The sequence below is a fragment of the Adiantum capillus-veneris genome, chromosome 5 (assembly GCF_014529385.1).
Source record: "Adiantum capillus-veneris isolate H3 chromosome 5, ASM1452938v2, whole genome shotgun sequence".
NCBI classification, from domain to species: domain Eukaryota; kingdom Viridiplantae; phylum Streptophyta; class Polypodiopsida; order Polypodiales; family Pteridaceae; genus Adiantum; species Adiantum capillus-veneris.
This window is the reverse complement of record NC_140935.1, coordinates 40,001,766-40,023,828: the sequence shown is the minus strand read 5'-3', so window position 1 is coordinate 40,023,828 and position 22,063 is coordinate 40,001,766. Positions and strand designations below refer to the sequence as shown.

The window sequence follows — 22,063 nt, the reverse complement described above, 5'->3', positions numbered from 1 at the left end:
GTATCACCTATGGAGTCGACATGCTTGAGGAGTGTCCCATGTACTATATGGAAGACCATTGGGGACAAATCAAACCGGTATATCAAGCTACTGCGCTAGCAGCAAGAGGACAAAACATTAATAGTTTTTCCAGGAGACCACCTCTTCAGTGCTACAAATGTGGTGGACCACATTGAGTAGCTGAGTGCCCATTAGAATGCAAAAAAATGTTGCACTAATGCAAACAAGTCAAGGGAGTGCATTGGCAATGCCAATATTCATTTGTAATCGTTGTGGCATAGATCATTTGATCGCACAGTGTCCTAACAATCCAAACACACCGAAAATCACACCATTGAATATAATAGAGATCGTTGATGGGACACCACCAACTATAAACATAACACCAGTGAATGCACTCACACGGTCGATGCTCCAAAAGCAAAATTACATCCTCGAAGAGAGAGATGCTGCATCCATTGGCCGAGCGAGAAAGAAGAAAACACGAAGAAAGAAATCCCTTAATGCTTCTAGCTCAAAACCTAGTTCAAAGACTAACATAGGGACACTAGAGGATCCCGTGTATATGAATGACCCTGAGGATGACTCAGATTCGATAGGGACCACGAAGACCGAAACTATTACTACAAAGGAAAAAGCCAGTGAGGAGGATCACGAGAGGGAATTACGACGAGCACCAAAAGAGTATTCAAAGTTAAACCACCCAGTTGCGAACCCCCAAGATAAGCCACGAGAGACGAAAAATGAGGATTGCAAGAGAAATATTGGAACCTATCCAAACCCAACAGTGGAAATTGAACGAGTCCAACAACTGAGGGGTTTGGTGGAAGAAACTCAACGAACATTAGAACTTGAACCCAAACATATCCAGATGTCGGACACAGTGTTTCCCACACAAGTTCAACCTCACAAGAACTACAGGCCGTTAGCTATACCCAGTATCATTCGGGAAGAGAGTGAGGGTAGGACATCTGAAAGTGGACACACACCTTTCCTACTAGAGAGTATGTTTGGTGAGGGAATACCCGACCCCCTAGAGGAAGTGGAGATTCCATCTTCACCATTCTCTTGTGAGGGTCCTACGTCCCACAAGATGCCATTAAATGTTGCCAAGTTGATGGATTTCATGTCTTCAGAAGTTAGAACCACCATCATGTCCAAACTATATAAAGACCCCGAGCTAGTCTCAGCTCTTCGAGCCTTCCTCAATGTAGAATTACAGGCCGGATTACCACAGTTTGCACATATGAACAAACCTGACTCGGTAATGAATGATGAGGAACATTTAGCACCACCATCTGACCTAGCGGGACATGAATCTGTAATTGAAGTACCCGTTAACAAGTTGGGGCAATACTTTGAAGGTGATGAATCTAATGCTACTCTACCAATCACTACTAAAGGATTAACTGTAAAGGGAGTCCTTGACGGTGGTGCGGGAGTCAGGATGGTGACAAAGAGTTGTTGGGAATCTATGGGGCGACCTCACCTTGAAGCCACAAGCGTAGTGGTAAAAATGGCTAATGGATCTATTGTTACGCCTATTGGAATGCTTAAGGATCTCAGGATCAAGGTCTTGGGACACATGGTAAGGCAGACTTTCATTGTTATGGATTTTTCCAAGCATCCTATGTCATTTGAGATGATCTTAGGGCGTCCATTCAGAGGGAAGCAAAAATGGTGCATGACTGGTCCAAAAACCACGTCTACTTACAGTTCCAAGACTCTGTCATTCGAGTTGATCTTTTAAGTGGTCGAACGCATTCTCTAGGAAATAAATTCATCATTGATAATCGATCAGACACAACAATTCACTCAGCTCCATTACAGTATTGTTACACATGTAACGAAGACACGGATATTGGGGGGGATATCCTACCTGGGATGACTGAGTCGGACAATGTGGATTGGGTCCACCTAGCAGCAACCATAGACACTTGGGGAAATAGGGGGACGACTTGGGTAACACCTGAGGGGTATGAAATGCCTGTACCCTTAAATATGCTACAAGCAATGCATATCGCTTCTGACAAGACTCATCCTAATGTAACGAAGAAAACATACAAGTGGGTCCCTAAAGCTTCTTTAGTGACCATAGCTAGTGCTAAAAAACAGAAGCCTTGTAAGAAACGTACCACTCGCTCCAAATGTTGCGATGGATCCCTAAACGACTATTGGAAGCCCAAGGCTACTATCAAGGAAATGATCAAATCTGGGTGCCAAAACGTAGATTGTTCTCTTACCTATCACCTGACCCATGTGAGCCCAATCCCGTAGCTCCAAAACGAATCAATGATTGTGGAAAGAAAAAAATCACAGAATGCTACACACCCGCTCCCAAGCTAGTTTGGGTACCAAAGAAAGAACGATTTGTTCCACCTAGCTCAGGAAGGGGGGAGTCCCATGAAGCTTCTAGCTCCTCATGTAATGCATCCGTAGAGGTAAAAACTTCTCCACATCCTCCATCTACAATAGTGGACCTCCATAAAGCTACAAAGGAATCCACACCTCCCAGTGTTCAAGAATCACCTGATGAACTACTTCAAGTTCAATCTTGGGAGAGTACCTTACCACCCTTGCAACTCGACGAGGCGCCTAAGGTAATAGAAAACTACTGGCAAAAATCTCCACCTATTACAAACTGGAACAATTGGTTTCAAAGGGTGACAAGCTCATTTCAAACGGTATGATCTACCCAAGGAAGGGGGGAGTGTTTGCTGACAGTCATCATTCATTTGTTTCCCTCTCAACCTTCCTCCCTGACCTCTATATCTCCCAATCTTAGGGAATGTACATATAAAGCTTTATACTCACAAAAAACAAAAAAATAATAAAGAGCAAGAGCAATTAGCAAACGAGTATGCACATTAAAAGTCAAAACATTGACCCAGACCTACACATTTACATCCGGTACACTGAAACAGAAACCTATGTCATGAAACACCTTTGATCCTCATCACTTGAGTGATAGAGGGTAGGTAAGATTAGTACGATAGGAGTGTTTCTGTTTTAGAGTTGAGTGATTAGCAAAGTTCTCTTTTCCCACTAATGTGCCTCCTGGAGGTATTCCTTTTGTTTCCTAGTGTGTACAGGAGTGTATTGCTATTGGTAGGATTTGGACCTTCATGGAATCTTTATCTCAACTCACTCTTCAAATCAAGCGAGACCATCGACACAAACAGGTGTTTCTTGTCCATTAGCATTGCCCCTTATCTTTTTTGCATCTATGATTGTCAGCTTTAATTGTGATTGGTAGCCTAATATTCACCGCATTTGCTTAGTATCAAACATTTAATTCAATGTAATTTTTTGTCATAATCACTTGTCTAGGTTTAAAAATCAAGCAATCCGACAAACTAGTTTGACCAAGTTAGGTGTTAGAAATCTTCTCTTAATACCATGGGGAATGCCTTCCTAATAATTAACGGTTACTTAGGTTCTTAATCTGATTTAGGCAGCATTGTGTGAAATGTACTAGGGCTTTCTAATGGGCTTGACCCTATTGACCTTTAGCTTAAGTATTATAAAGGGAGTTTACTAGTGTGATGAGCCTGGGGAGGTGTATCAGTGTTATATGACCCCCCAAAGTTACAAAATTAAAATGCTGAAAATGAACAAACAAAAAATCAAAGTCCCACACTGTAAAATCTTAAGCTGGAAGAGAAATCTCAGCTTGATTTGGTACTTCACTCACATGTATTGCCTATGGTACTAGAGCCCTAGAGGTTCCCAGTATGGACGCTTTTACTTGAAAAGCAAAAAACCCAAGGCATACAAAATAAGCACACACATCAAAATTGAATCACTGTGAATAGACTTTGGGGGGTCAAAGATAAAATGTAATCAGTCAGGCGATGATTTCATGAGAAATTCCTTTTATGGTAGCTTAACTACAAGGTCTTCTAGATATAGCCTCTAGTCAGCCCTCGAACATGAATACTTGGCTCTCGCGATTAAACAACTTAATTGACCACAGAAAATTAAGAAGCTTACCCATGGTATTAATATTCGATCTCTAGTGCCTTTCGACCGTCAAATTAGCGACCCCCGACTTGTTTAATTTTTTACCTTTACATCTATTTATGCATTTGATTACATTGCAATTTAATGTTCATTGCTAACAAATTGTTTGAAATTCTTTTACCAATCAATTTGTCTACCTAAAACTGCATATGCTTTTTAATCACTTATGAGAATGCAATTACTGTGCCAATGTTGTTTGATTTTGCAGTGACTGAAGAAGGCTAAGGACATTCATCTCAAATGCTCTTCCACCTCGACGAACGAACTTCAACTCAATAGCTTCTGAGGACGGAATCTACATTAGGAAGGGGGTCATGTTAACCCTCACAGATCACGGACACCCCATCACCTACGACGGACGTGTATTATGTATTTGGTAGAGTCAGGTACCGGGCTTGTCGGACCAATAGGAAAAGGGTAAGAGTGATCGTCGATGAGAGGCGCACTCTAACTGGGACATTCAAGGGATTAGTTGGCTAAGCATGGGCGCCCAAGTGTGAATGGGGTGAGCTCATATAAAAGCCAACTAAACCTAAAATTCACTCATTCTCTCATTTGTGCAATAGAAGAGTGCTCTTGCTCCATCTCCATCTCCATCTTCTTCTTCTTCACCTCCTTGTGTGTGTGTGTATGTGAGAGAGAGAGAGAGAGAGGGAGAGTGTGTGTGCGATCGAGCATTACGAAGGCACGACGGCGGTGAAGCGGTTGAGCGCGGCACGACTGCAGCTTCTTCTTCATCGCGGCGAGGAATCCACCACGAAGGCGAGCATAGAGCGGTGAGTGACTCACCCTTTGCTCTCTTGAGCTTGCTAGATTAGTCTTGTTGTGTGCTTGGAGCCATTTTTGGCTCGCACACGGTGTATCGGCAAGTCCCTTGCTTCGACAGTGCGGCAAGGAGCGCACAATGGTTGGGTGGAGACTAGCACATGCATTACCACCGCCCTTTCAGCCCGGCTCATCAGTTGAAAGTACCGCTCCGTATGACCAAGTATATTAATCCAGTTTTGACTAGGGATTACTAATCCACATGAACCTAACCATGGTGATTGTTGTTAGGAAATAAGACGTAGCTAAATAGATAATTGAGTAGATTACTTAATGGAGAGAGACAGATTTATATACACGAGATTATAGAGTAGAGAGAGAGAGAGAGAGAGAGAGTACACACGATATACGTGGTTCACCCAATGTGGGCTACGTCCACGGGAAAGCAGCCACTCAATGGCTTTAGTACTTCAAAACAGGAAGTAGTTTACAAAGGGATTATACCCTTAATGGAGCTCCCGCCTTGCTTCACTCTCACCACCTCACACTCACCTTGTTGCATCAACTTCACACTATGAAATGTGTGTAGAAATGGCCTCCTTTTATAGGCCAAAAGGGCTTCCCTCTCTTATGAGAGACAGCCATGTGTAGCCGCCCTTGTGCGAATAAGTCCAAATCGGACCCTCCAATCCGCCCATGTGTGGCCGCCCTTGAGAAGACAAGTCCGCTTTTGAATTCGGCCACCGGCCACCGGCCATTGACTTTCGACCACCGGCCACGGGCCAACCGACCGGTTGTTTTCCGACCACTTTCCGGCAATATTCCGGGGGAAAAGAATATTCCGGCGAAAAAAAAGTCTCAGGGGCGAAAATTTTGGTTTCCGGTGAGTGATTTTCCTTCACGCACGATGGCTTCTCCTCATAATGGGGGCCTTACAAATGTGCGCTTTTACCACAGAAAATTACAAGGGTAAATCAGGCTCCATACTTAACAATCTCCCACTTGGAGACTGATCTCCAAACCAAACTCGTGACTGCTTTCCATTCTGGCTTCTTATCCTTGAATGCCGATTGAAGATGAACAAAAGCTCAACTTCTCCTTGTTAACCACCTTTGTGAACATGTCTGCAGGATTTTCACTTGTATGCACCTTTCCTAGCTTTAGTTGTCCCTCTTCCAAAAGAGTGCGTATGAAGTGATATCTCACCTCAATGTGCTTTGTCCTTGAATGAAAGGCTGAGTTCTTCGCAAGATGGATAGCGCTTTGGCTATCAATGTACAAGACACAATTGTCTTGTTTGAATCCAAGCTCTTCTAAGAATCTGTGAAGCCATAGAATTTCTTTGCTTGCCTCCGTCATTGCTACATACTCTGCTTCCGTGGTAGAAAGTGAAACCACTTTCTGCAGCTTTGAAGCCCAGCTTACTGCCGTGCCTCCAACCGTGAACACATAGCCAGTAGTGCTCCTTCGAGTATCTTTGTCACCTGCCATATCTGCATCAGCATACCCTTCTAGAAAAATATCAGTTTCTCCAAAATACAAAGCATTTGTTGTTGTCCCTTTTAGATACCTAAGTATCCACTTCGCAGCTTGCCAATGCTCTTTACCTGGGTTGTCCATGAACCTACTCACAACTCCCACTGCATGTGCAATGTCTGGCCTTGTCCAGACCATAGCATACATTAGAGAACCTACCGCTGCAGCATATGGAACTTTAGACATATAGGCTATCTCCTCTTGTGTCTTTGGACACATATCCTTCATTAGTTTAAAATGACCAGCCAAAGGTGTAGAAACTGGTTTTGCATTTTGCATTGCAAACCTTTCTAGTACCTTCTTGATGTAATCTTCTTGAGATAGCTTTATTGTCTTCTTCGTCCTGTCCCTTGATATTTTAATACCAAGTATCCTCTTTGCAACACCTAAATCTTTCATTGAAAAAGATTTGGACAGCTCCTCTTTTAGGTCTTTGATGTCCTGCATGTTAGCACTTGCAATCAACATGTCATCAACATACAACATTAGGATGATGAATTTCCCATCTCCCAAATTCTCCGTGTAGACGCAGTGATCCGAGTTACATCTTGTGAATCCATGATCCAACATCCATCGATCAAACTTCAAGTACCATTGTCTTGATGCTTGCTTTAAACCATTCAAGCTCTTCTTTAATCTGCAAACCATTTTCTCCTTACCTTTTACTTCATACCCCTTTGGTTGAAGCATATAGATTTCCTCCTCTAAGTCACCGTTAGGGAATGCCGTATTTACATCCATTTGCTCGAGATTTAGATCATGAGCAGCCACAAGGCTTAAGACAAGCCTAATTAAGTTCATTTTTACAATAGGAGAAAATATTTCATTGAAGTCAATACCTTTCTTTTGAGAAAAACCTTTTACCACAAGCCTAGACTTGTACCTTTTCTTCCCACCTTCTTCTTCCTTTAGCTTGTACACCCATTTGTTTTGAAGTGCCCGCTTACCTTTAGGCAACTCAACCAACTCCCATGTTTGGTTGCGATGTAGTGAGTCCATCTCCACTTGCATGCTTTTCGTCCATTCTTCTTTGGATTCATGTTGCATAGCTTCTTCGTATGATTCCGGCTCTCCAAAATCTGAGATCAAGAGATGGTTGAAGAAAGGAACAAACCTTTCTGGAGGTCTACTTGCTCTTGTAGATCTTCGGGGAATAGGTTGAGGCTCCTCATTTGGTTGACGTTGTTGCACATTGTCACCGTTTGCAGTCCTTGAGTCTTCACCGTCCTCAAGCTCCATGTACTCATCACCTGTTTCTTTTGTTTGTTTTCTTTCCAAGTAATCTTTGTACATATTTTGTTCGTTAAAAATTACATCCCTACTCCTTAAGATTTTACCATCTTCAGGATTCCATAGGCGATACCCAAAGTCTCCTTCTCCATAGCCAATGAAGAAACACTTTTTGGACTTTGCATCTAACTTTGATCTAAGGCTTCTATCTATGTGCATGAAAGCCTCACACCCAAACACTTTGAGAAATGCATAATTCACCGGTTTACCTGTCCATGCCTCTTCTGGAACTCCCCCATCCAATGCCGTTGAGGGTGACCATTTGATTAAGTACACAGACGTACTTACAGCTTCCGCCCAAAGCTCAAGCGGTAGGCCTGCATATAGCCGCATGCTTCGTGCTCGTTCCATGATTGTCCTGTTCATGCTTTCCGAAATCCCATTTTGTTGAGGTGTCCTTGGGGTTTTCCTTTACCTCCGAATGCCATTGCTAGCACAAAAGCTCTTCAAAAGCTTGGCTGCAATATTCGCCTCCATTGTCGGATCTGAGGCATTTAACCTTGGTACCTGTTTCATTCTCCACAAAGGCTTTCCACCTTTGAAATATATAAAATACATCGGATTTATTCTTCATGACATAAACCCATGTTTTTCTAGTCGCATCGTTTATGAATGTTGCATAGTACAATGAGCCACCAAGTGATGGTGTACTTGCAGGACCCCAAACATCAGAATGAACCAACTCAAGTTTTGTATTTTTTCTTTCATTTCCTGATTTTTGAAATTTTACCCTCTTTTGTTTACCATAAACACAATCTTCACAGAACTCTAAGTCCACTTCTTTCAAACCTGGTAGAAGCTTCTTTGTTTGAAGGATTTGCATTCCTTTGGCACTCATATGCCCAAGTCGGTAGTGCCACACCGCACTGTCAACTTCTCTAGTTGCTGCACAAGCTTCATGAAGGTTGCGTGCTAACAGTACACAAGTAAAGTGTACCAAATTTTTCACCCTTGGCAACCACCAAAGATCCCTTTGAGATCTTCCACCGTTTGTTTCCGAATGCAATGTTGTGACCTTCATCGTCCAATTGTCCTGTAGAGATCAAATTTTTGCGAAGAGAAGGAACATGCCTAACATCTTTAAGCTTCCATTCATTTCCATTAGTAGTTTTGACAGAAACTGTACCTTTGCCGACAATCTCACAAGCTTCATCATCTCCCAAGTATACATACCCAAAATTACCTTTGGTGTAGTCTTGGAAATGTTGCTTGTGTGGTGTCGCATGGAATGAAGCCCCGGAATCTACTATCCAGGAATTAGACACATTGTCTAATGAGAGAATTAGAGCATCTTGCTCTACTTTACCTGCCACATTGGCCTCCGATGTTGGCTTGTTGTCTTGAGACTCTGTCTCCTTCTTCTTCTTGGACCAGCAATCCTTCTTGACGTGGCCCTTCTTGCCGCAGTTCCAACATTCAAGAACTGACTTTGTGTGTGACTTGCTCCGCCTTGAGCGATCACGACCCTTTTGGTTTTTGAACCTCTCCTTAAGCCTTCCTATTGTTTCCACTGATAGTGCAGCACTTGATGATTCTCCTGTGCTTCTCCTTTGCATTTCCTCGCTTAGGAGAACACCCACAACATCATCAAACTTAAGAGTATTTGTGCCAGAGATAGAATTACTTACAGCCATCACAAGGCTGTCCCAACTATCCGGTAGAGATGATATTATAAGGAGAGCTCGCACTTTGTCATCGAAATTGATTTTCACAGATCGAAGTTGACTTATGTTTGTGTTAAAGTCATTTAGGTGTTCTGCAACTGAACCATTCTCTGCCATTTTTAGATTGAACAAGCGCTTCATAAGAAATACCTTATTGGATGGCGATGGTTTCTCGTAGAAGTCGTCAAGTGACTTCATCAAGTCCTCCGTGGTCTTCATCTCCGAAACATTGAAGGCCACCGTTGACGCCAAGCTTAACCGGATTGTTCCCAGTGCCTTTCGATCAAGGACAATCCATGCTTCATCTGCCATTGTTGCGGGCTTCTTCGCAAGACCGCCTAGTGGCAAATAGAGGTCCTTCTGGTAGAGATAGTCTTCAATCTGCATCTTCCAATGTTGGTAGTTTTTGCCGTTGAACTTCTCAATATTGAGCTTCCCTTCCTCCGCCATAACTCCCACTCAATTCAAGGAATCCTTTCCTTGAGATAATTTAGCTACGAGCAAACCTTGCTCTGATACCAGTTGTTAGGAAATAAGACGTAGCTAAATAGATAATTGAGTAGATTACTTAATGGAGAGAGACAGATTTATATACAGGAGATTATAGAGTAGAGAGAGAGAGAGAGAGAGAGAGAGAGAGAGAGAGAGAGAGAGAGTACACACAATATACGTGGTTCACCCAATGTGGGCTACGTCCACGGGAAAGCAGCCACTCAATGGCTTTAGTACTTCAAAACAAGAAGTAGTTTACAAAGGGATTATACCCTTAATGGAGCTCCTGCCTTGCTTCACTCTCACCACCTCACACTCACCTTGTTGCATCAACTTCACACTATGAAATGTGTGTAGAAATGGCCTCCTTTTATAGGCCAAAAGGGCTACCCTCTCTTATGAGAGCCAGCCATGTGTAGCCGCCCTTGTGCGAATAAGTCCAAATCGGACCCTCCAATCCGCCCATGTGTGGCCGCCCTTGAGAAGACAAGTCCGCTTTTGAATTCGGCCACCGGCCACCGGCCACCGGCCATTGACTTCCGACCACCGACCACCGGCCAACCGACCGGTTGTTTTCTGACCACTTTCCGGCCGCCGTCTGGCCATAATATTCCGGCGAAAAAAAAGTCTCGGGGGCCTCCGCCCCCGAGGCCTTTAAAGTTGCCCCTGATTCTTGTCCGTGAAAATTTTGGTTTCCGGTGAGTGATTTTCCTTCACGCACGATGGCTTCTCCTCATAATGGGGGCCTTGTGTCTTTGGTTAGATAGAGTTTGACGCTTGAGATAAAATAAGTTACCTTTTCGGCAAGACCGATGCTCTCTGATAGTTCGACAAGGTCAATTCTCTTTTCTTGGACATTTTGGTGTCACCCAGACCACTGCTTACCTATGAGCACTAAAGTTGTGTTACATCTCACCTTTCAAGGAGAGTGTGAAGGCAAGCTTCACTTCAGGACATATTACATGATCAATTCCTACATTTGGAATATGCTTTTAGCATACAAACTGGGGAGCACTTGCCAAGATGTCTACAGGTTTTTACATCCCACGAGGGTGTCTATGCTACATACGCTCACTCACTCGAGCACTACATATGGCTATGAGCCAGATTCAAGCGAATTACCAAAAATTTGGCCACAAGTAGGCGATAAGGTTAGTCGATTTCAAGTTATGTTTTTTTTGTCTATGTTTACTTTTCATTTTTGAAAAGATCTCTCTACTGTGCAAAGCAAAGTGCTTGGGTAGACTCCATAAGAAGCCACTGTATAAAGCAAAGTGCTTTGCCTGTCTTCATGTGAAGCACTGCTTCTCTTCTATGCCAAGGTAAAATTCAATGACTTCAGATCGATGATAATGGCACACATCTTTAGCACTATATGTATATAAGCTCACAGTTTACACAACGGTGCACTGTGATGTATCCATGCCCGTGTAATTGTGCACGGCACGTATACCAACGGCTCAAGGTTGAGACTGTCATTGACACCACGGGATTATTATTCTTTTTTTTGCTATGTATGCACGGCGTACTGATTCGTTGGACGCATGACACTCCATTGTATACGCTTTTGCTATAACACTAAATACTCCGTCAAGGACAGGTAAGTAACTGATCTCTTAAAACATTTTTTATGTTAATCACAGGCAATGTGCCGTATTTAAAGTTACCATGATACAGTCACAATCACATACATGATAAGTGGGTCACGATGTGACTTATGGTACCTCTCTCTACAAAGGCAAGGTACACGTACACAATTCTACGCTTATAGGATAAGGTCAGCCTCTCTCTACGAGAGCATGTAGTTGCCCGCTTATAGGATAAGCTAAGACACAGACATGGTCTGCATGGAACCATACGCAAGGGGCACACCCCACGTTCGACTAAGGGGTTTTCCTCAGCCCAACATTCTCTCTCTCTCTCTCTCTCTCTCTCTCTCTCTCTCTCTCTCTCTCTCTCTCTCTCTCTCTCTCTCTCTCTCTCTTCCCAAATTCCATGCGAGAAAGGTGAAACTAGACATGCTTTTATTGAATTCTTTCTATGCCAATACAGTAACAGGAAGGGCTAAGAGCCATCTATTATCACCTATTTTGGCATGGCTAAGAGCCATTTTTTTGTAGTCCGTCAGTGATTGATTTCAAGATCAAACACTTCTATCCAGTTCAGTACCCATCGATTATAATGGACAAGCAAGAGTCTTGCCATTAGTGATTTTTTGGGCATTATTTTAGCACTCCACACTTTAAGTGTGAAAGTCAAGTCGAGTTTTTGAACGTCTTAAACTCGTAAGGGCTTATCTCTACCAAGGTGTATGGATGAAACCGACATTTTACACAGGATGACTGTTCACAAAAGCCCAAGATTACGAATTTTTGGGTGTCAAAAAGATCTAGTTGTGAATATGGCTCCAACTTCAGTGGAGCTCCTATTAGCACTAAGAGTGCCTATATGAGTACAGTTTTGGGATAAGACCCAGCTCATGATTACTAAATCACTCACTAAGGATTGATGGTCAATTCTTGGAACCTTCACACTTGCATTTTCAAGGAAAGAAGTCCACAAACTGCCAAGGCGTAGTGGAAAACTTTCAATTTCCAAAGGAATGTAATGCCACAGGCAAACCCAAGGGGGGTCGCGGACATAGGCCAAGGGCCAGCTGCTAGTTGAGCAGTTTTCCTATGTAGTTAACCAAGGGGTCTAGATCGCAAAGGCAACACCCAAGGTTACATGTGCAATACGACTTGCCTTTCACTAATTTTCAATTAGTGTTCCTAGGCTTTTGCAGGCAGGAAATTTGGGCAGGTGCCTTTTCATTATGGATTAGTGAAAACTATGTTCAACCTTCAGGTACGCATCTTATTTGGTTTTGTTTCTTTTTGTTTGCTTTTTCCACGTAGGATGCACAAACTATGTTATCATCCATTTTTGCTCTTAAGAGAAATGACAAGGTCATGTACGAGCCAATAAATTTGGGTTGTTGTAGTGTCCAAAATAAGTTTTTGCATTATGCAGTTATAGACCCACTTGTAGGGTTTATTTGGCACATATTGTCACATGGGATGCAACATGGTCTAGGAACTCACGGAGTTCGGTTTAGCCAGTGTGGAGCAAGGCTAATGAGGGTCCCTCTGACTCCCATCGTAGAGTGTTTGTAGTTACCTCCATGCACAAGTACATCTTGTACTTCAAGCATATTCTTTTTTTAGACATCCTTACATGAGACATATTCCACATGTGGAGAATATGAGTCTCTGGGACTGACACTGGCGCCCACTGTTTCAAGTATGTGCCACGACAAAGTCCCTAGGTGCTAGTCAAATCTGTTTTCTAGACCATTTTCAGCACGACGTATCAGGAGCAATTTCGATGGCCAAAAATTATCGGCGGATACTTAGAATGCCTTGTTAAGGTACAAATGCAGCTAAACAACATTACATATGGTTGTATTACATATGGTTGTTTATGCATATAGCAAGGCTATAAGTTGTTAATGAAAAGGTTTCATTGTTTGTAGGGTAGAGGGGCCAGTAAGGGTACGGCCCCCAAAAGAGAGACAAAAATCAGTGAAGAACAAGGGCGAGAAATAGTCGCAAATCAATCCTTTAATAGAAACTTTTTACAACGTGTCCTTGAAAAGAAAAAACGACCCGCACTCAATCACGACAGGTCATGCTCCATCCCACCACTCCAATACATGCCCCCCTCTACAGGATGCGTATCGTCATACTACTGGTGTTTAGTCACACTACTGCTGAGGATGGCGTTTTGCTCTTTTCCATCGTTACTCTGAATCCGAAACCACACCTACACATAATTACAGCAGACCATCCTCAGTAATCATGAACAGACCGTATAAAATATACTAACCAATGCGGATTCAACAAAATCAACTCAGCATTTAATACTCCAACTATCAAATGATGATAATAACAATGCGCAACTCCTTATTTGTTCCAGCCAGTACAAAGATACAGCCTCTCACCTTGCTTACCATATCCCAACTAATATATTCTCTCACCCTGCAAGCATACCCAACTACTGTATTCTCTCACCGTGCTTGGCATATCCCAGCTGATACCTCTCACTCCAAGCTCTTTCAACTATGCAACCTCACTTACCACATGGTTCGAATAAAAAAATTCCCGCTTTGACAGGCAAAGATGACATCCGATGCTCCTTGTGAATGTAAAGCTTGTCTAATAGAGAGGCATCCTCAATTAGACGGCTACTTATGCACCTCACTTCTGTTGCACAAAACACGCGGACGAGTTTGCTGTTGTGGAAAAGTACATGTCTTACCAGTCTTCCTTTGCAAGATACCAAGAAAGAAAGCTCCATTTATCAGCCCTAAGAGGGACAAACCTATCCAAATAGATAACAAACGAGCAGCCAATCCTGAGACAGAGAAAGCTCGACTTATCATCCCTACGAGTGACAAATCTATCCGAATAGATAACAAACAAGCAGCCAGCCCTGAGGGGGTCGCACAACAAATACCCAAGAAGAAGTTTTCTGTGAAGGACTACTCTTATTTACTTGAAGATAAGGAGTCACATTGATCTGAGATAAAACATTAGGTAACAACTTCTCATTGTATTTTCCATATATTCCAACTTATGGCGTGTTTACAAATATGCACTTCATTACTTTCAACAGTTGCTGCTGCAGGTAACAATCTTTCAATAGCTACAGGTAACAACCGTTCAACAGCTGCAAGTAACTTCTTGAATGTTTAGAAACATGTAGTTCATTAATTTCCACAACTTAGCATGCATCATGCCTTGAAAGCAACATTCCAATATATGCTTTGTCTGCAGGTACAACATGGCACGACCAACAAAAGTTGTGAAGGGAAAAAACAATGTGAAAACCAGAAGCAAGACATCCACTCCTCAAATCACTTCTAGCCCATCCTTTAAAGTATCCTCACGAGTAGAAGCTATGAGAACAAAGAAGAGGTCTAGAAAGTTGGCAAATCAAAAACCCCCACTTGCCTTGCAAGCCAAACCAAAATTCCCAAAACCAAAAGCTCTGGAGCCACAGATTCAGTAGCCTATTCTCGAGAATCCAACCACCACAACTAAAAAGAAACGCAATCAAAAGACATGGACTGAAGAAGACATGGCTAAAGCCCTCAAGGCACGAGAGGACGGTCTATCATTGGAGAAACGTGCGATGCAATTTGGCATGAGCAAAACAACAATTGCAAATTGGTAAGAGGGAAGGACTCTTAAAAAGAAAAAGGGGCCAACGACAGTACTAACTGCAGAAGAGGAGGAGGGTTTATTACAATGGATCTTTTTGAAATGTGATTCTGGGCATGGTGTATCGGTACTAGATGTGAAGCTAAAAGTTGTTGAAATCTGCCAGATCAGACACACACTCTTTTCAAATGGAATTCCCGGCAAAAGTTGGTGGGACGCATTTCGTAAAAGACACCCAAAATTGGTATTCAGAGTTTCAGAGAGTTTGGATCAATCTAGGGCAACCTGATTCAGGCCGGAGATAGTGAGATCCTTGCATGATAACCTCGACAAGTTATATCAAGAACGCAAATATCCCCCCTCCAACATTTGGAATGCTGATGAGACGGGCTTTCAAGGTTCAAGAGACAAAGGTATGAAGGTGTTGGCAAGAAAAGGAGTGAAGGCAATTTATGGCATCACATGAGACTCTCGTGAGTGGATGACGGTTTTGTGTTGCGTTAATGTTGCGGGACATACAATTCCTTCATTCTACATATTTAAAGGCAATAGAATCACTACCAACTACATTCAAAACTGTGAAGAAGGTGCAGCCATGGATGTGCAGAGAAAGGCATGGATGACGGGCGAACTCTTTCAAGCTTGGTTGGACCACTTTGACAAAGCGATAACTGCACACTATGGAAAGGAGAGTCGACATCTTCTCATTCTAGACGGTCATGGTAGCCACGTCTCTCTAGATGTGGTGGCAAGGGCAAATGCATCAGGTATTGATATCATTACCCTGCCAGCTCACACATCACACAAACTTCAACCACTAGATGTATCAGTGTTTAGACCTTTGAAAGCTCAATTTAGAAAAGAAAGAGACATCTGGCACTTAAGGCCTTCTTCAAGGCAAGCTAGCAAGATCGAGCTAGCTACTATTGTTGCCAAAGCCATACACTCATCTTTCACAGAAAACAATATCAAAGTTGGATTTAAGGCCACGGGGATTTGGCCTCTTGATCCTTGTGCTGTGAAATTCGAAAATATGCCGTGTAATCACATGAACATAGTGGAAGAGGAAGAAACCACTGCTACTACAGAGGACATTGATTCTCAGGTCCCAGCCACGCCATTTGCAGTAAATGAAGAAGATGAAGTTATTTTGGCGCTTAGATCTATGGCGACTCAAGCAGATCAAGACTTCTTCACAACATGTGGAGGAGTAGAAATGCACGGAATCAACTACTCCCAACTTCTAGAAGATGAAGATTTCTCAGATTATTGTCACATTCAAAGGCAGCATACAGTGAGAGCTTCCAACAATGAGGTATTTCAAGTCATACTTCAATAAAAACTAACATAAATAATGTTATTATTTGTACTAAACTATCAGCTATGTAGACCATGGAAAATCAGCATGCAGTGAACCATTGCACAGAGTAAGTCATCACCTCAAATTCTGGTTGAAAACATTGACGGGCATAATTCTCCTTCACCTATCTCTAATGAAGTGGACCCTAAGAAGATTCAACTTTCCAACAATGAGGTATTTTATGTCATACTTCAAAAACCAACATATATCTTGCGTTATTTTATACTAAACTATCAGCCATGTAGACCAGCGCAAGTCAAGATGGAGCAACCTTGGTACATATTACCTCATCTACTCACATTTTGGTTGAAAGCATTGGTGGCGAGATTACTCCTACATCTATCTCTAAGAAAGTAGACCTTGAGAGGAATCAGCCTCAACCCAACTATAGGCATCACAACATACCAAATATTTACCTTGATCGCATGGGCCTTGACGAGCATCCACAGAGTTGTGCCAACGTAGGTATCAATAGTTCCTTCCCTCAGATTATAACTCTTGGTAGTCTAATGTAGAAATTTTGCAGAACATCAACAACCAACATCAAAGGAAGCACTTTTCAAATGAGAATAGTCCTTCAACTGAAACAAGCAGAGTAATTGATCTACTTCGAGTACCCAACATGGATGTTGCAGTAAAGCAAGCAAATAGAGAGGCATTTGTAGATTATACAAATAGCTTAATTCTCACTTCTAGCCAATACATCAACAGCATGAAAGCAAAAACTGCCAAAAGAGATGAAATAGCCAAAGTGAGAGAAGAGAAAAAGGTAGAGAAGGAAAAGAAGAGACTTCAATCCTTAGCCGAGAAGGAGGCAGCTAGACAACGAAATCTTGATGCTCAACAAGCCAAAGCATCTCGAAGGGAGTGGGAAGCCCAACAACTTATTTTTGAAAATAGGTTACGATCAGTACTTCATGAGCAAGGCTCTATAGCAGGTTTGTACTACAGGCCCTTGCATGTCGACACACCTTACCATGCCCTTGCTCGAAGACGACAATTGGAAAAATGAGAATCCAAAAACGCAGCCAGAAATGAGACCGGGAAGTCCTTCCCTGTTTAAAGACAGGACTTTGATTTCAAAGTTATTTTGCCTACCAACTTCGTATCCTCCCCTCCTTAGTGCAGTGTACCTGCATTGTTTTCACACACATCTTTTTGCAGGAATATCTTTTGAATCTTTTTGCTCGAACAGTTGTAAATTTTTAGACTATCTTACCAGCCTAGTTTAAATATCTTGTTTCCCTTTTTGATCCCTTGAATCCAAAGGCACAAGAGTTTCATTATTATAAGTTTCATGTGTATCAACTACAAGAACAATGTTTCAAGTTCATTTCTTCTCCATTGTTTTCTAAGAGTGTATTTATAATGTTCAAATCTTACTTTTAGAAGATTTCATATTATCTGATGTAGTAAACAGTAAACAGTTTCACATTATAAATCAACACTAGGCGTTGTCATAATTACTGAGTGAGGATGAAAGACCCTCACCCTATTGAGGAGCATTCCTATTCATGCCCTTTAGTCGCATCCATCGCCAATGCCATACGTCCACCACCATCCCTTAGTAACCTACAAGAATCAAAATACATATATGAATACACATTAGATTTCAATCTACGAAAATAGGTAGAAGACTAGCCTGTTGTTGTAGGTTGTAATCATGGGCGTTGCTCTTTTGCGACGTAGCCGTATAAGATCTTGTGGATGTACTGCAGAAGAAGGCCACGCTTAGCTGCCCCAAAGGCTGCTGCCTCGAATAACCCCCTCGCATGCTGCATTCCATTGCATTGTTGCATTCGGTGGCATGTTGCTTACATACTAATAAAATCCAGTATAAGCTGCGTGTGCCAGAAAGCGTGAGCCAGAGCGAGGAGATGGAAGAGGATGCGTGAGCCAGAGCGTGCGCCAGAAAGCGTACAAGCTGGTGAGAAAATGCAGTAGGATCCGAGGAGCCAGGTGTTGGCTACTGAATGGGTTATTGCAGATTGGGGATAGACTCGCTTAACATTATTTTTTATCCTTCCTTTGGGTATCCTTCACACCAAGATTAGGGGTAGGTAAGTATCCTTACTGAAGCCCTTTTTTTTCCACAGAATTTGGAAAAACCCTCCCCACACTCCTCAAACCATGGTGCCACATCATCATTCCACTTCCATTTGTTGAGGGAGGTCTGGCGACTCTAGTGAAATCCTTCCCCATCAAAAATTCCAATATTTGATGCATCAAATCTCCCCCCCAAGTTAGGTGTACCCTTACTGGCCCCTCTACCCTACTTAGAAGTGATTCATGTTTCACCTTCTATTACGGTTCAAAAGTTTTACCAAGGCTTGCAAATGATTGCAACAGAAATGATTTAGTTTCTTTTCAAAACTATTTACATTCCTCTTTATTGTGTGCTTGGCGCATCACATTTGCCATAAGTATTGGCAAGTATGATCATGGATATACAGGTTCGGATTTGTTTTTGCTAAATGCATGCACACTAGGTGTTATGGGCCCTAGTGTTTAGCAAAGGCTGATTTAGAGTGGCATGCATATTCATCACATTAGTGTTATGAAGCATTTTGCAGTCTATGTGCAGTATCTCTCTACGATTAATTTTGGATCTATAAATCACCAATAGAGGTCATGGATCGATTTGGGTGCTTGTGGATCTTTTCAGTTAACCAAGATGGTTATGCATGTCATTATTGGGTCCTCAACAATATTGTACGATATTATGATCCCCGCTTACCAGTCATCTGGGAAGACTGTCTGTAAACCGTGGGAAAATACACCTCAGCACTGTCAGTTATACAAGGGGATAGGTAGATTACAAAGTGTAATCTTGTGCTAAAGGATATGCAAAGTGCGTACATTAGCACCAAGCAATCCAATTAGTAAGCAATCCTCTTGGTTTCATTGAACCTCCTGTTGAACCGTGTTCTAGTCAAGCAAACAACTGGATCCATGAAGGATTCCACTGTGGAAAACATTAGTAGCTGACTAAGGTTCTTGAGGTGCTTGTCGTGCTTGATGACCAAGGTGCTTGAGGTGCTTGTCATGCTTGATGACCAAGGTGCTTGAGGTGTTCAAGTCAAACTTGATGCCCAAGGTGCTTGAGGTGTTCAAGTCAAACTTGTATCCTACAAAGGAGGGGGCAAGCCCTAAAGCTAGGAGCATGAGAGAGAAAACACACACACACATACACACACACACACATGTTGATGTTAATACAAGGAGTAAACTCCTTCTGGATATGGGAGTGGCTTGTTGCCAGGGCCTCAGTGTAATTAATTGGGGATTAGTCTAAATACCTTGTATTGAACTAGGAAGTCTCTTATAAAAAAAGAGGTTTTTACGAGGTGAAATTATTAATTAGAAATTTTTGGGTTTGCATAATATATTGTACCTAACACCTAGTGAGTTAACAAAGATAATGGGTTTTAGACAAGCTGGCTTGACTCTGTATAATGTGTCCTCACATGCTCTACAACGCATCTCCAGGCAATTCTCTGTGTGTGTGTGTGTGTGTGTGTGTGTGTGTGTGTGTGTGTGTGTGTGTGTGTGTACGAGGCGGTGATGTTGATTCTTTCCCCTCTTGAAGACGGACCCACCTTGCCTTTTTAAAGACGGACCCGCTTTGCTATTATGAATGGAATGTGGCTATTTGCACCGAAGCCTATAAAAGGCGGGCTTCCATGCTCACTTAGCATTGGTACAGGAGTGCATGTGTGGTATTTGTAAGTACTTGTGAAAGGTGTTTGTACCTTGAAATTGTGAGTATTTAACTCGCAAGGATGTGTGTTATTATCTCTATGGCAAAAGGCAAAGACAAGCAAGCTATTGTGGAGCTAGCTGCTCCGACTCAATCTCAAGTGACTTTGTCTCCAATATGGACTACTGTCTGAGCTTGTCAGGCCAAGGGCCACCCTGGATGTCAAGGATCGGGCCAAGGGCCTGGTTGCTAAGGAGATGGGATCCTAGGGGCAAGGCCTATAAAGGGAGGTTGGGCGGAGGATCGAGGCTAAGGCAGTCCCAGGGTCTCACATTGGTATCAGAGCTCAGTGGACAAGGGAAGGTTGTGGAGTTTTTTTGCATGAGGCATGCATGGTCTCTCCGCTCTCTTCCTCACACGAGGCTATGACAGGATTTTGTAGGGCCAAGACTGGTGCAGGAACGGGCTCTTACACACAAGGGAGGCATGGGCAAGACCTGCACCGTTTCACCTGCGAGTGCTCTTGGTGGATTCGCGTCGGCCCAAGGATCAATTTACGTTTCTACAGTGGTTGAGTTCGAGAAACCATCGACACGTGCTCTGCGTTTTCCCCTTGCGCAGTCGGCTGTTGCCGCCATGGATGAGGCAAGGAACTTCTTTTCACATGTTATTAACACAGGGCCCCCCTACTTTGGGCATCCTTCCTTACTAAGGGCCAAGCCCCATGGCGGGTTTGCCATGCATTCCATGGTGTGGGGTTTTTGGCTTCAAGTAAAGAATCAACGAAAGCGGACATGCGTGGGCTAGCTTGCATGTATCAGCCTTTCACTAGTTAACATGCATCGACCATGCATCGAGAAACTGATTGCAAAGTTTTGAAAGCTTGACTTCTTGAAAATGGTTTGGGCTCCGACAAAAGAGCAGAGAAATTTCGGAAAGCACACCATCGTGCTTGTTTGTTCGAAAACGGTGCTTGTGCTTGTCGACATTGAGCAAGGTTCTCAGCAAGGCTACTAGGCAAAGACAATGTCAATGCTCGGTTCGAGGTTCATGGAACCTCAAACATCTCGACCATGCAATCACCATGACGAACTGATACATGTAAATTATGAGCCCTCATTATAGTAAGATCGTGAGGAGTATTTAAAGCCCTAAAAGACATGAAAAGCATAGCATTCAAGGTTTGTATGACAACATGCAAAGAAACACTCTTTCCGAAGCTTATCAAAAGCGATAGATGAATATTTGGAAAGCGTGTTGCATTTCAAAAGCACCACTATGTGTAGTGGAACTCTCAGGGAGGGTGATACTTGAAGCAAGCAAATATTTCACGAGCATATTTTGACGTACAGTAGGCGACTACGGGATTTTTGCAAACTCCATGTAGGGCATGGTGGTGGAAAAGCAAGGCTTTATCGAACTCGAGATCAGACACAAGACAATGCTTGGCTAGGCAAGTCAATGCAAGTAATTCACAAGGTACGCAGTAACTTTCAATTTTGTTGACAAATTTAAAAAAAAGACTATGATCCACAGTCATGGTATGCAACATACGTGTGTGCTGCCATAGCAATATTTTTTATTGTTTATGCATTCACAAACATCACAGAGTGGTGTGAAGACAACCCTTAAGCAAGGCTTGATTTTGTCAACCGATATTGCTACAAAGCGCAGCTTCTACCAAGAAGGAAAAAATTTGCTACAAAGGCAAGGCCTTTTGCTAGTTTTACTCCAGAGGCTAGAACAAGATGTTGTTGGCCACTCAAACTTTTCACGAGCATGGCTCCACGCATTGGATACAACATCATTTCTCATAGTTGTACGATTCGGCAAGGCCGATTATCTATGAAATTATGACAAAAGTCAATTCTTTTCTACTTTGACATATGTAGTCAACAGGAACACATGTTTGCTATGCGCACTCAGGATACGTTTTGTTAATCTTTTTGATGAACTTATGCAAAGCAAGGCTTCTCTTAGGACATCTTGCATGGAATTTTCCAAAGTCTGGAATATGCTAGTAGCATAC

At 42.6% G+C, this 22,063-nt stretch overlaps 1 pseudogene; it reads left to right on the top strand.

Annotated features, from left to right (window-relative positions):
* Positions 1 to 14,594: 14,594 nt before the first annotated feature.
* LOC147457180 (uncharacterized) lies at positions 14,595 to 15,440 on the top strand (annotated as a pseudogene).
* The last annotated feature ends 6,623 nt before the right edge of the window (positions 15,441 to 22,063 follow it).